The 14393-nt window shown below is 34.4% G+C and overlaps 1 long non-coding RNA gene across 1 annotated transcript; it reads right to left on the bottom strand.

Moving 5' to 3' along the window:
* Positions 1–8861: 8861 nt before the first annotated feature.
* Positions 8862–11402, bottom strand: LOC121222187 (uncharacterized). Its single transcript, XR_005919261.1, has 2 exons — positions 10197–11402; positions 8862–10125 (listed from the first exon to the last, which is right to left on the bottom strand). It is a non-coding gene; the product is annotated as an uncharacterized lncRNA (long non-coding RNA).
* Between the last annotated feature and the right edge of the window lie 2991 nt (positions 11403–14393).

The following is a 14393-nucleotide window of genomic DNA, read 5'->3' as shown; positions in this document are numbered from 1 at the left end:
AAGTACTCAAATCCGGCGTTCCGCTCAATTTGATCATTTATTCATATATCAGGCTTACCAACATGTGTTAATTCATAAACCATTCATGGTATTATTTCATGCCAAATCATATACTGAATATACCATACACACATACTATGAAACTTTATTTTCACACATGAGCTTAAACCATGACCAATAATGCACAAAAATAAGCATCATTCATATTTCATCGTTTATGAGTTATAATCAAACATATGACCATTTATACACGAATCATTCATATATTTCTCAATTTTCCTCCTCCTCCTCTCCATTCCACATCCTTAATGTGTATAACACACTTAAACAACATTAACCATAATTGCAATATTCACTAACATGTATATTCAAAGTTGTTTATCCGAGTCAGAGTCACTAAATTATTTTTATCCGGAGCTACAGAGCTCCAAATTAAGATACGTTAATTTTCCCTGAAACTAGACTCACATATCTTCATATCATAAAATTTTCATAATTTTTGGTTCAGCCAAATAGTACAGTTTATTCTTTAAAGTTTTCCCTGTTTCGCTGTCTGACAGTTCCGACCATTCTTCACTAAAAATTAATTATCTCATTGTACAGAATTCGGATGATGTTTTAGCTTGTTTCTTCTAAAAATAGACTCATTAAGGATTCTAACCATATAAACTATAACTCATAATCATTTTTGTACAATTTTTAATGATTTTCCAAAGTCAGAACAGGGGAACCCGAATTCATTCTGACCTTGTCTCACAAAATCTATTATATCTCATGATTTACAATTCCATTGCTCACATCATTCCTTTTATAAGAAACTAGACTCAATAAGCTTTAGTTTCATATTTTATTCATCCTCTAATTCAATCTCTACAATTTTTGGTGATTTTTCAAAGTTACACTACTGCTGCTGTCCAAAACTGCTTTAGTGCAAAATGTTGATTTCCATTTTGCCCCAAATTTCACAGTTTATACAATTCGGTCCTTTCTCAATTAACCCCTCAATTAATCTAATTTTCTCAATTAGTACTTTACTAGACATTATAAGTTGTTACACAACTATTGAAATTTAGAATTTCCACATATAACTCTATCTTCAAACACTTTTACTATTAGGTCCCAAACATTCACTTTCTATTCAATTCTTTCAATAAAATCAACATATGAACAATTTAAAGCTCTAATTTCATGCTAAATCATCATATACTTCCAGCACATATTCATATCAACTTTCAACTTCTTTCATAAAATCAAAAACTAATGGATTTAACAAATGGGCCTAGTTGTAAAAGTCATAAAAATACAAAAATTTTAAGAAATAGTCAAGAATTGAACTTACTTGTAATAAAAATATGAAGAACCAGCTTGAAGAAGCCCTTCCATGGTGTTTTAGCTGATGAGAATTCAGAAAAATGAAGAGAAATCTAGATAATTCCACTTGGGTCCTAACTTTATTAAGCAAATTTTGCAATTTTCCAATTTTGCCCTTAATTCTCCTTACTTTCTTGCTGATTTCATGCCTCTGCCGTCCAGCCCAAATAGACCTTGGGTCTATTTGCCTTTAAAGCCCTCTTCCTTTTATCATTTAAGCTATTTAATCATTTCCCAAAATTTTGCATTTGTTACAATTTAGTCCTTTTTGTTCAATTAATTATCGAAACTTTAAAATTTCTTAACGAAACTTTAATACTAACTTTTTAACACTCCATGAATATTTATAAAAATATTTATGGCTCAGTTTAAAATCCCCGAGGTCTTGATACCTCATTTCGATTCTAATTATTTTAATATTTATTTCTAGTGCACTATTCACTATTTCAAAAATTTTCCTAACTTCATATTTAACTTATACTTACTAAATTAATAATATTTTCTACCCATTTGTCGAATTTAGTGATCTCGAATCACCGTTCCGACACCTCTGAAAATTCAAGCCATTACATTTTTTTTTCGTCGGATTTGTGGTCCCGAAACCACTGTTCCGACTAAGCCTAAAATCGGGCTATTACAACTCTCCCCCTTTAGGGATTTTCGTCCCCGAAAATCTTACCAGATGGTAGGTTAATGATTTACTTCCACAGTATATTTCAAATTCACACATGATTTTGGATTTTCATATCTTTTACAGATAATCACATAGATTCATAAGAAAATCAGGATAGCGATATTTCAGCATCTGAAGCTACACAAAGTATCGAAAAATTACAATCCATATAGAATGATATCCATTTTGATAACCTGAGTAGTTTTCAGAACTATCAAATATTTCTCTCTTTTTATATTGTCCTCATTTTCTAATTCATTCACTTTTCCGACCACATTATTATTCTCCCGTACACGAACTTCTGTAACACTACACTCGTAAGCTTATTCAACCAAAATCTCACAAATTTCATTGTAACATTTTACTAATATGGGGGTGAGTGTAGTAAAGCCTCAAATTTATCTTACACATAAATGCGCATAACACATACCATCACATATAGCCAATTCATTACTAAGTTCACATTCTCAAAGCATTTAATAAACATTTGCTTTTAATCACTTTTGTTCTCAACACAAAATTCTAACTCAAATCACTAATTCACAATCAAAATTTCTATATAGCATCATAATCCAAATATCATAACTCATATGCTTGTATAATTATAACATTCATCAATAAAAAAAATGTTTTATTCTTTGATCCATACCTTTATGAGTTTCAACTCATAATCATTACATTTTCACTCAAACATTTTAGTATTTATTTCTATACTATTAGAATTAACTCAGTTGAAAAACATATCTGTCTCATCAAGATAATTTTCGTCATAGAACAATACTGATAAGGGGGTGATGGTGAAGTCATAAATCTTTCAACTTGCTCTCATTGATACATATATATATATGATTTTGTATTCATCATCAATGTAATACCATCATAACCACGTAATTCATTCCAAGCAAATTAACACATCTATTTATTACAAATGTTTTCTGTCACTCACAATTTCACACAACGAATTTACTTACTCAAGCTCAACGTTAATATCTAATTAAATTCCAATACTTGGCTTCTATTTTACTTACCGACATTTGCCAAATTAGAGAACGTCTTACGGAATTGAGTACTTCGTTTTCTCGATGCCATAGTCCAACTATGGTCTTACACGTAATCACAAATCACATACCGATGCCATAGCCCAACTATGGTCTTACACGAAATCACATATCACTTACCGATGCCATAGCCCAGCTATGGTCTTACACGGAATCACATAATCACATGTTCACATGTTGCCATGGTCAAACCATGGTCTTTTCCGTCAATTCATCACATATCACTGAACGAAAGTAGTCATTCCTGCGTTCTACTCAATTTGACTTCCAATTCAATTTTTCATACTATTATAGTATTCATGGTTTAGACATAAAACAAAATATCTTATTATCTTTAATTTAAGAATTAAACATAAGATTCTATCATATGAACATACTAATTTCACTTATTCAAGCAGATGTACATACACACGTTCCATCTATTTAAGTAAATTTGCTTATCATATTCACTTAATCAAATATGTTGAGCACATAGCATTATATAATCACCAACATACTTGGATGAGCTTGTCACAACATAAACTTTTTTTTTTAACTTATAGTCATCTCTTTTCATACATGAACACATCCATATCACAAATTTTTATACTTACCTTTCCAAATTCCAACATAACGTGAGCATATTTCATTTATCTCAATATCATTTTTAGCATTATCGAAAATAGCTCGATTGAAAATCATCTCTGTCTTAACAAAGCAATTTCGTTAGAGCCCGGAGATATCACATCATCAAGAGTAATAACGTGGCATGTATAGCTAGGCTCACATATGCTATGTTTGGTCCGAGAACCGACTAAACCGTAGCTCTGATACCACTAAATGTAACACCCCTTACCCGTATCCAACACCGGAATAGGGTACGAGGCATTACCAAAACACATACACTTGTAAACGTATTTAACCGAGTTATAAAATTTCATCACAATTAAAACTTTCAAAATAATTAACATGTTTCTATAACTTTTCACAATATATCCTCAAAATATTATAATCATAATAATTAGGGCCTGCGAGACCCGATACATACTCATGCAATTTAATGCTTCATTTCCATTTCATTCAATTCGCAATTTCTCATGCTCATAATTTAAATCATATCACTAGCAATTTCCATTTAATTCACGTGCAATTCAATGACATCAAATTCAAAACTAATACGTATTTACCATTTAACTCAATGTTTATTGATTATACCATTCAATAACACATTTATGAAATTCTCAATTTAGCAATGAAAATATCACTTTAGTTTGAATAACAACATCGTCCTGATATAAATACACTACCACTTATCCATTTACTTTAATTCTTTTGGGCCCATTTGTCACTTACCATCCTTAATCAAATTAGGGAACGGTCACGGAAAATTGAGTACTTCACTTTCACTTTGCCATAGTATAACTATGGTCTTACGTATGATCACTTATCACTTGTCCCTGAGCAGATAAGTGTAGCCACCTATCACTTTGTTTCTTGATCAGATAAGTGTAGCCACTTATCACTTTGTTTCTTGATCAGATAAGTGTAGCCACTTATCACTTTGTCTCTTGATCAGATAAGTGTAGCTAAAGCTATCACTTATCACTTTGTCTCTTGATCAGATAAGTATAGCCGAAGCTATCACTTATCACTTTTCACTTGTCACTTGATCAGATAAGTGTAGCCGAAGCTATCACTTATCACTTTGTCACTTGATCAGATAAGTATAGCCGAAGCTATTACTTATCACTTTCCACTTGTCACTTGATCAGATAAGTGTAGCTAAAGCTACCACTTATCACTTTGTCACTTGATCAGATAAGTATAGCCGAAGCTATTACTTATCACTTTCCACTTGTCACTTGATCAGATAAGTGTAGCTAAAGCTACCACTTATCACTTTGTCACTTGATCAGAAGTACTCAAATCCGGCGTTCCGCTCAATTTGATCATTTATTCATATATCAGGCTTACCAACATGTGTTAATTCATAAACCATTCATGGTATTATTTCATGCCAAATCATATACTGAATATACCATACACACATACTATGAAACTTTATTTTCACACATGAGCTTAAACCATGACCAATAATGCACAAAAATAAGCATCATTCATATTTCATCGTTTATGAGTTATAATCAAACATATGACCATTTATACACGAATCATTCATATATTTCCCAATTTTCCTCCTCCTCCTCTCCATTCCACATCCTTAATGTGTATAACACACTTAAACAACATTAACCATAATTTCAATATTCACTAACATGTATATTCAAAGTTGTTTATCCGAGTCAGAGTCACTAAATTATTTTTATCCGGAGCTACAGAGCTCCAAATTAAGATACGTTAATTTTCCCTGAAACTAGACTCACATATCTTCATATCATAAAATTTTCATAATTTTTGGTTCAGCCAAATAGTACAGTTTATTCTTTAAAGTTTCCCCTGTTTCGCTGTCTGACAGTTCCGACCATTCTTCACTAAAAATTAATTATCTCATTGTACAGAATTCGGATGATGTTTTAGCTTGTTTCTTCTAAAAATAGACTCATTAAGGATTCTAACCATATAAACTATAACTCATAATCATTTTTGTACAATTTTTAATGATTTTCCAAAGTCAGAACAGGGGAACCCGAATTCATTCTGACCTTGTCTCACAAAATCTATTATATCTCATGATTTACAATTCCATTGCTCACATCATTCCTTTTATAAGAAACTAGACTCAATAAGCTTTAGTTTCATATTTTATTCATCCTCTAATTCAATCTCTACAATTTTTGGTGATTTTTCAAAGTTACACTACTGCTGCTGTCCAAAACTGCTTTAGTGCAAAATGTTGATTTCCATTTTGCCCCAAATTTCACAGTTTATACAATTCGGTCCTTTCTCAATTAACCCCTCAATTAATCTAATTTTCTCAATTAGTACTTTACTAGACATTATAAGTTGTTACACAACTATTGAAATTCAGAATTTCCACATATAACTCTATCTTCAAACACTTTTACTATTAGGTCCCAAACATTCACTTTCTATTCAATTCTTTCAATAAAATCAACATATGAACAATTTAAAGCTCTAATTTCATGCTAAATCATCATATACTTCCAGCACATATTCATATCAACTTTCAACTTCTTTCATAAAATCAAAAACTAATGGATTTAACAAGTGGGCCTAGTTGTAAAAGTCATAAAAATACAAAAATTTTAAGAAATAGTCAAGAATTGAACTTACTTGTAATAAAAATATGAAGAACCAGCTTGAAGAAGCCCTTCCATGGTGTTTTAGCTGATGAGAATTCAGAAAAATGAAGAGAAATCTAGATAATTCCACTTGGGTCCTAACTTTATTAAGCAAATTTTGCAATTTTCCAATTTTGCCCTTAATTCTCCTTACTTTCTTGCTGATTTCATGCCTCTGCCGTCCAGCCCAAATAGACCTTGGGTCTATTTGCCTTTAAAGCCCTCTTACTTTTATCATTTAAGCTATTTAATCATTTCCCAAAATTTTGCATTTGTTACAATTTAGTCCTTTTTGTTCAATTAATTATCGGAACTTTAAAATTTCTTAACGAAACTTTAATACTAACTTTTTAACACTCCATGAATATTTATAAAAATATTTATGGCTCAGTTTAAAATCCCCGAGGTCTTGATACCTCATTTCGATTCTAATTATTTTAATATTTATTTCTAGTGCACTATTCACTATTTCAAAAATTTTCCTAACTTCATATTTAACTTATACTTACTAAATTAATAATATTTTCTACCCATTTGTCGAATTTAGTGATCTCGAATCACCGTTCCGACACCTCTGAAAATTCAAGCCATTACATTTTTTTTTCGTCGGATTTGTGGTCCCGAAACCACTGTTCCGACTAAGCCTAAAATCGGGCTATTACATTGCATGGATATAGCACAAAGTCACGAGGTACATCCTTTTAGAGGGTGTACTATATAGAAAGGGGTTTTCACATCCACAACTGCGGTGTCTATCACCACTTAAAGCTAGAATATGTAATGAGGGAAATACACGAGGGTATCTACAACGATCACTTGGGAGGAAGATTACTTGCTCAAAAAAATTTTAGGCAAGGATATTATTGGGCAACGATTCAGAAGGATGCACATGAGTTAGTTCGCATATGCGATTCTTGCCAAAGGTATGCCCAAGTTCAAAGACAGGCAACAGAACTTCTTCAGATCATGTCAAGCCCTTGGCAATTTGTGACCTAAAGAATCGATATACTTGGTTCATTTCCTATAGCCACAGCACAAAAGAAGTTCATAGTGGTCGTGGTGGATTACTTTACCAAATAGATTGAAGCTGAAGCTTTGGAACTATCACCGAAAGGCAAATGGAGTCTTTTCTATGGAAATCTATTATATGTAAGTTCGGTGTACCGCATTTGGTTATCACGAACAATGGCACATAGTTTCAAGGGAAGTTCAAGAGCTTTTATACTAACCTACATATCGTTTTGGCTCAAAGCTCTGTTAAGACACCGCAGTTGAATAGGCAAGTAGAGGCTATGCATAAGAAAATTCTAACCGCCTTGAAGAAGAAAGTGGGATAGGCCAAAGGTGCATGGTTAGAAGAATTACTTGAAATTTTGTGGGCTCTACGAACTACACCCCACACTGTGACACGAGAGACAACTTTCTCTCTAATTTATGGGTGTTGAAGTTGTGATCCTTACAGAGATTGCCATGAGGTCGCACAGAACGTAACACTTTAATGACGAAGCTAATCAAGAAGCTATCAAGCTCAACATTGATCTGATTGATGAGCTCAAGAAAATAGCCGAAGTCAGGAACATGGCACGCGCTCAATAAGTAACTCGTTACTACAACTCCAAGGTTAAAAATAAGCAATTCTATATAGGTGATCTTGTCTTGAAAAATACTAAGGCTAGTTTGCCAGTTTCGCAGCAGGGAAAAGTGGCTTCAAATTGCAGTGGGCCATATAAAGTTATAGAAAAATTGATTATGGAGTATACAAGTTAGAAAGGATTGAAGGAACAATTATACCGCGAACATGGGATGTCTGACATCTTAAAAAATATTATATATAATCCTTCATCTTTGAATAAAAATATTTTCTTAAATAATATTTGTACTTATCATTTTAAGGCTCGCAGGTTTAATACTGCGGCCTCCAAACAGTTAGTGAGAGTTAAAAGCTTTGAGCTATCATTTTAAGGCTCGCAAAGTTAATATCGCAGCCTCCAAATAGTTAGCAAGAGTTAAAAGCTCCCAACTATCATTTTAAGGCTTGCAGATTTAATATCCCAGCCTCTAAATAGTTAGCGAGAGTTAAAAGCTCCCAGCTATAATTTTAAGGCTCGCAGGTTTAATACCACAACCTCCAAATGGTTAGAGAGAGTTAAAAGCTCCCAACTACCATTTTGAGGCTTGCAGGTTTAATTCCACAGCCTCCAAATAGTTAGCGATAGCTAAAAGCTCCCAGCTGACATTTTAAGGCTCGCAAGTTTAATACCGCAACCTTCAAATAATTAGCGAGAGTTAAAAGCTCCTAGCTATAATCTTCAGGCTCGCTGAGTCCATTTCACTGATTATTTTAGAAAATATTTTTAATTTCAAAATAGCTCACGAACTCACAGTTAATGATTTTTAAAAATTTGTTGAAGTTAAAGCTTTGATGATAATGATGTAGTCGTACGATAAATGTGATAAGTTAGAAGAAATTATAATGATATAATGATAATTAATAAAAGCAAATTTCCTCAAAAATAAAACTTCATCTCATTCAAAAAAAGGAGATAAAAATTTACAAAGACTACAAGAGGCTAAACCTCAGTCAAGACTATCACAGGTCTTATTCTCTCTCATTATCTCTTCCTTTTTCCTCAGGAACTTCATTATTTTCAATGGTAGGCTCAGTTGCAGCGTTGCCAGTGGGAGCAATGGTTGTTTCACCAGGACCGTTTTCGAGGTAAAAATCAGCTGAACCCCTCTATTTCGCTACGAACTCTTCCAATACAATTCCCAATGGGAAGCGAATATCAAAGCCTAAGTCATCCATTCCCACCTCGCAAAGAGCATCAAAATCAATACAACGAGCATCCAAGGGACCAGCTATGACTGGGTGTGAAAAAGGATGTTGGACTTAACTTCAGCAAGAAGACCCAACATGGTCTCCATGGAGCTTTTCTTAAGTCCCTCTAAGGCCTCAGCATGCTTCTGCTTAGACCTCTTCATTGAATTGTTATGTTCAGCAATGATGCAATCTGTGGTTGTCTTATTTTCCTTAACAATTCTCCTCAACTTAGCCTCTAGAGCTCTGTTTTTATCCTTTTCAGATGTAACTTCAACGAACAGCGTGTCGATTCTAACCTGATATGCTCCCAAGTTCCCAGCAACTTCTTAGTTTTGATTATACAGCACGTTATTTTACTCTCTCATTTCCAAAAGCTACTCGCAATCCCTTTCACGTAGGGTTGCAAGCTCCTTATAGCGAGTATCGACCTTACCAGCATTTTCTTTAACAACCAGACTAATTGTGGTAGCCTCAACGAGCTGGTTGTGCAAAACAGAGGTAAGTTGGGTAAAGAAAGGCATTTCGTGGCCACTTGATGATCCAGCACCACGTATTTAGTCTTTAACAGTCTCAAAAATCGAAACCTCAAAACCTTCTATCACACCTTGCAGTTCCCTCATAGCCAGGTATCCACGAGCTAGGAGGATCTCACTATTATCTTTGACAGGTAGTTCTTCTATGGGAGGTGGAAGAGTAGAAGCGCAGAGTAAAGTAGGAAGAGAGGGTTATCAATAATAGTAATTGGAGAACTCACCTGAGGAGTAGAGTTCGCAGGAGAGGTAGCGGTGACCATAACCATAGCAGAGGTCTCAATAGGATCTACTATCCTTTTTCAATGATTTTCTAACCTCCTACTATCAGCCTCTTCTTCGCTACTGATAACCATGTTAGCAGCCTCTGCGTCGGTCCTACGCTTCTTGCACGCCACCATTGAGTCACTTCCTAAAGTGTGAGTTGTGCCTGCACCACTAACAACCCCAATATTAGTAAGAGTAGTTAATAGATTAATAGGAGCAACCTTCCTTACTTACGAGGAGGCCATCATCCACGGGTGAGGCTTTATCCCACAATAATTGTAGAAATAATTCTCAAGCTCCTCTTTGAGACCGGTCAAAATTTGGCCCAAGTCATCGTTATTATTACTATAAACTCCATATGGCCATGACCGAATCTTAGCAACAACTCTCAGTGCTTCGGTGACTTCTCTATTATCATCTGGCCTATACCCATTAGGGTTGCAACCCTCCTGGCAGTAATGGAATACGTTCCTCACAGTGATGAGGTCTTCGATGATTAAGGGACTCTCAATACAAAGCTTTTCCAATTATGCTTTCCCGCAATCTGTTCTTATGGCCCGTTTAAACAAGCACATGTCCTGGCTCAACAAAGACCACTTCATAGGAAAACCAAACCCGTCTGCGACCCTGCATCTTACCCTAATATATTTTTTCCATTTTAATCGAAGATTAGAGCAACAGTCCACGGTTATTGTTTCACATTTTGGGCGAAGAGAAAAATAATAGAAACCCAGCTAATCCCCTCGATTCTGAGCCTTCAATAAATACAGACTCTGGAAAACGGTAAGCTCTGGTACTTCATTTCGATGAAGATAGTCAATAAAGTACGAGACTGCAATCTACCAGAAGAATCCACAAAGTTGCCCAGGAGTAATCCCATACTTACGCAGGATGTGACACAAGAACGGATGAAGAGAGAGGTGAAACCCAGTCTCCAAAGCATTGAGGGGGAGTAGGAAACCACCATCGCTTACATCACTAAGGTTGTGCTCCCCCTTAGGAATAGAGAATTAATACGCGAAGTGAGGAATTTCAATCCCCCGTGCACACAAACTCAGTTTCATTCCTTCATATTTTGTAGTACAGAGAACAACTTTAACCTCGACGGAGGTCTTCGAAGCACATTCCCATAGTGGGCAATAGAGGAGCAATCGATCACCGGCTCCTCTCATTCTCGGCATATTCAATGAAAAAAATAAAAGAAAAAGGCAGAGAAAAATTTTTACCTTGAGAAAAATCTTTGATTGGTTCTAACTTTAAAAATGTTAAGTATGAATTTTAGGGTTTCAGAAGACTCCTCTTCTTAAAGAAAATTTTTCCCCGCGTGATGATGGTTCGAATAACCAAGAGGTCTCAACTGTCAAATTCGTGCGAGCATGATCAACTTATACACATGGCAAAGCACTCATCAGATCCCAACAGCTGTTGTGTATTCCTCAATCTACAATAAATATGAAATGATAGCCCTAAGGAGCGCCACTTTGTAACATCCTTAGGCCCACTACGGGAGGGACTAGATTGTTATACATCAGTGGCAACCGGAGTGAATCCCAGGTAGGATCCAGGTCGCGGGAATAGGTCCCACCAGACGATTGAATATGAGGCGAACCATGAGAGGACAGCGAGGGGAGCTCGTTGATCCAGCTCGTAATGAGAGCTCACACAAACCAAAAGAAAGTCACGGCCTCAGTTCGCATATACCCAAGAAGCTCATAGAATGGGAGATCGCGTGGTATTGCAAGCAATCTAGAGTGAAACGCATGTCCAGCATGCTTGAGTTCTGCTTAGAACATCAGTCCTAGAAATAGTGGGGTCAAGTCATGAACAGCGGGGTAAAGTCATGAACAGCGAGGTCATGTCATAAATAGTAATAGTATATATAAATACCCGAATGTTCCCATTAATAAGATACGAGAGAAATTACTCAATAGAAATATACTTCACTTTCAAAACCCTGATTATAGAATTTAAAAATTCAATTGGCAGTATACCAAATAATTTTACTATCTTTTCATATTTATAGTATAATATAGTATATTTAATTTTCATATGGTAAAAATTATATAATATATAAAATAAAGGAAGTAGTAACATTATAAACTTAAAAATGAACTGAGCTTGTCTTAATTTGAATGGAGCGGTGGTTAAAGCTCTTGTTAAACACTTGTTTGATACGAGTTTGAACTGTGTTACCCCCATCCCCTATCCCTAATATTTATAAAAAAAAAGAGCTAGCTTAGCTTTGAATATTAAAACCTGAACTTGACCTATATTTTAAATAAGCCTAGCCTTTTTACCTAAGCACATTTTATAGGCCAAATGTTTTTTTATAAATCCTACCAAATTTTGGACCAATGTTTGAACTTAAATCCAACCCTTAAGTAGGTCTACAATAGAGGTGTACTGCTTTGTTAAGATATCCATATTATCGATTTCAATATAGCCTGTTGTATCAACTCAATTTTTTCGAATTTCAAGTATTTTAAATATATATTATAATATATTTTAAGTTTCTTTATATATTATATATACATGCAAAATATACTTAATCGTATAAATATATTTATATAAAAATATAAAATTATAAATATTTAGTATCTGAACTTTTTATCAAGAAATAAGTAAATATATTGTTGTTATGAATTAAATAATAAAGAAAATAAAAGAACAAGAAATAAGACAGTAAAAGAGTCATAATATTCTCACTGGATGTCCATTAGAAGATAATTTACATCATTAAAACCTTACGAAGATAAAAAATCTGTGAGAAAAAAATCCTTAGTGAAGGAAACAGAGTACACATATCTATAATACGTATAACATGCTGACTTCTTAAAAATCTTATCAGGAAAATACAATGGGACAAAATATCAGTTAAGAGAAAAAGAGTACAACGTGTATTTCAAATTGTACATATTCAATCTTGAACATTAACTTTTCAAATGATCACTTGAACAATTTTGATAAACGCTAATATCATATTTTTTTGAGTCACAAGTGAGGCAAAATTTGGGGGAAATATATTTTTATCTCTTCAGGAGTTTCAACAATTATTATAGTAAACTTTAATCATGATCCTTCTATAAAAATATATATAGGTATTTTGGATCATTTTATAATCTTCCTTCAACTACTATTCACTAAGTCAAATATACCACATATGTTCAAATCATTTCAAATTATATAAATGTTTATGCAAACATATTGAATAATTTCCAGAGAATTTTTATGTGCTTCTATCATTCTAAATCTTTCAAGAATTTTTAATATAAACTTCCATTAAATAGTAATCATATCAAGCTCATAACAACAACCATTAAACGCATGTTAAATCTTTCATGAACTACGAGACTAATGAGATATCTAATGGTTTATTGAATCCACCACAAAAGAATATTATATCTGTACAAACCAATTTTACCCAGCCCAGTTCCAGCAGACCCAAAACCCAATACCCACCTAAACCTAACCCAAAAATCAGCCCAGTACACTTAAAACAAACCCAAACCAATTAAACCTACCCAAACCCAAATTACAGGCCCAGAATTAAACCCTAGCCCCTAACCTAGGTGCCGCACGTCCCTTCAGCCACCTGCCCTCTGCGCGCCGATGCCACCACCTGCCCACTGCTCCGCCCCACCTACTCTGCCACCCGCTCTATCAAGGCCTACACGCAGGCAATGAAGGACAAAACAGCAGTAGAAATAATAGAAAAATTGTAAAATGGCTATTTAAAAGCCATTCAAACAGATCTAAAAGGGGGGGATATTATTTTCGGTACAAAACTAATTGAAAAACCATTGTAAAAGGGGGAACGATTTCAAGAAATAAAAAGTAGAAAAAAAAACAGATTAAAGGACTCTTTGTTTCGGTATAAGATCTATTTCCCTTTTATTTATTTATTTATTTATTTTCTTTCTTTATTTTCCTTCCTTTTGAAACTGTTTATATACATACATATATTTCTTTAGTTTTCTTTTTTAACTATTATACATATATATTGAAAAAGAGTTATAAAAAAGAAAAAAAAGGGAGAAAAACGCACCTTTTCAACTTTCCGGCCACCGTAGACGGCGGCACCGTCGCCGGTCGGTAGTCGGCCCGTCCTCTGGCCGGATTCTGGGCTGAGAGAGGGGAAGGGGAGAGATTTTGAGAGAAAGAAATTTTTTTTTTAGAAAGAGGGCTGAAAGTGAAGTGTTTTGAGAAAAAAAAACTTGGCTTAAATAAGCTTTCAAAACGACGTCGTTTTGGGTAGCCTTCTCAGGCACCAAAACGGCGCCGTTTTGATTTGACCCGTTGGCCGACCCGACCTGCTCCAGGAGGATCCGCGTGTTTTCGACGGAATGGCTAATTGCACCTTTAGCCCTTCCGCTTTTTAATGGTTTTATAATAAAGTCTTTTATTGTTTTTAATTTGGCCCAACAGTTTTTG

Source organism: Gossypium hirsutum, chromosome D10, assembly GCF_007990345.1.
Source record: "Gossypium hirsutum isolate 1008001.06 chromosome D10, Gossypium_hirsutum_v2.1, whole genome shotgun sequence".
NCBI classification, from domain to species: domain Eukaryota; kingdom Viridiplantae; phylum Streptophyta; class Magnoliopsida; order Malvales; family Malvaceae; genus Gossypium; species Gossypium hirsutum.
This window is presented reverse-complemented; position numbering and strand designations above follow the sequence as displayed.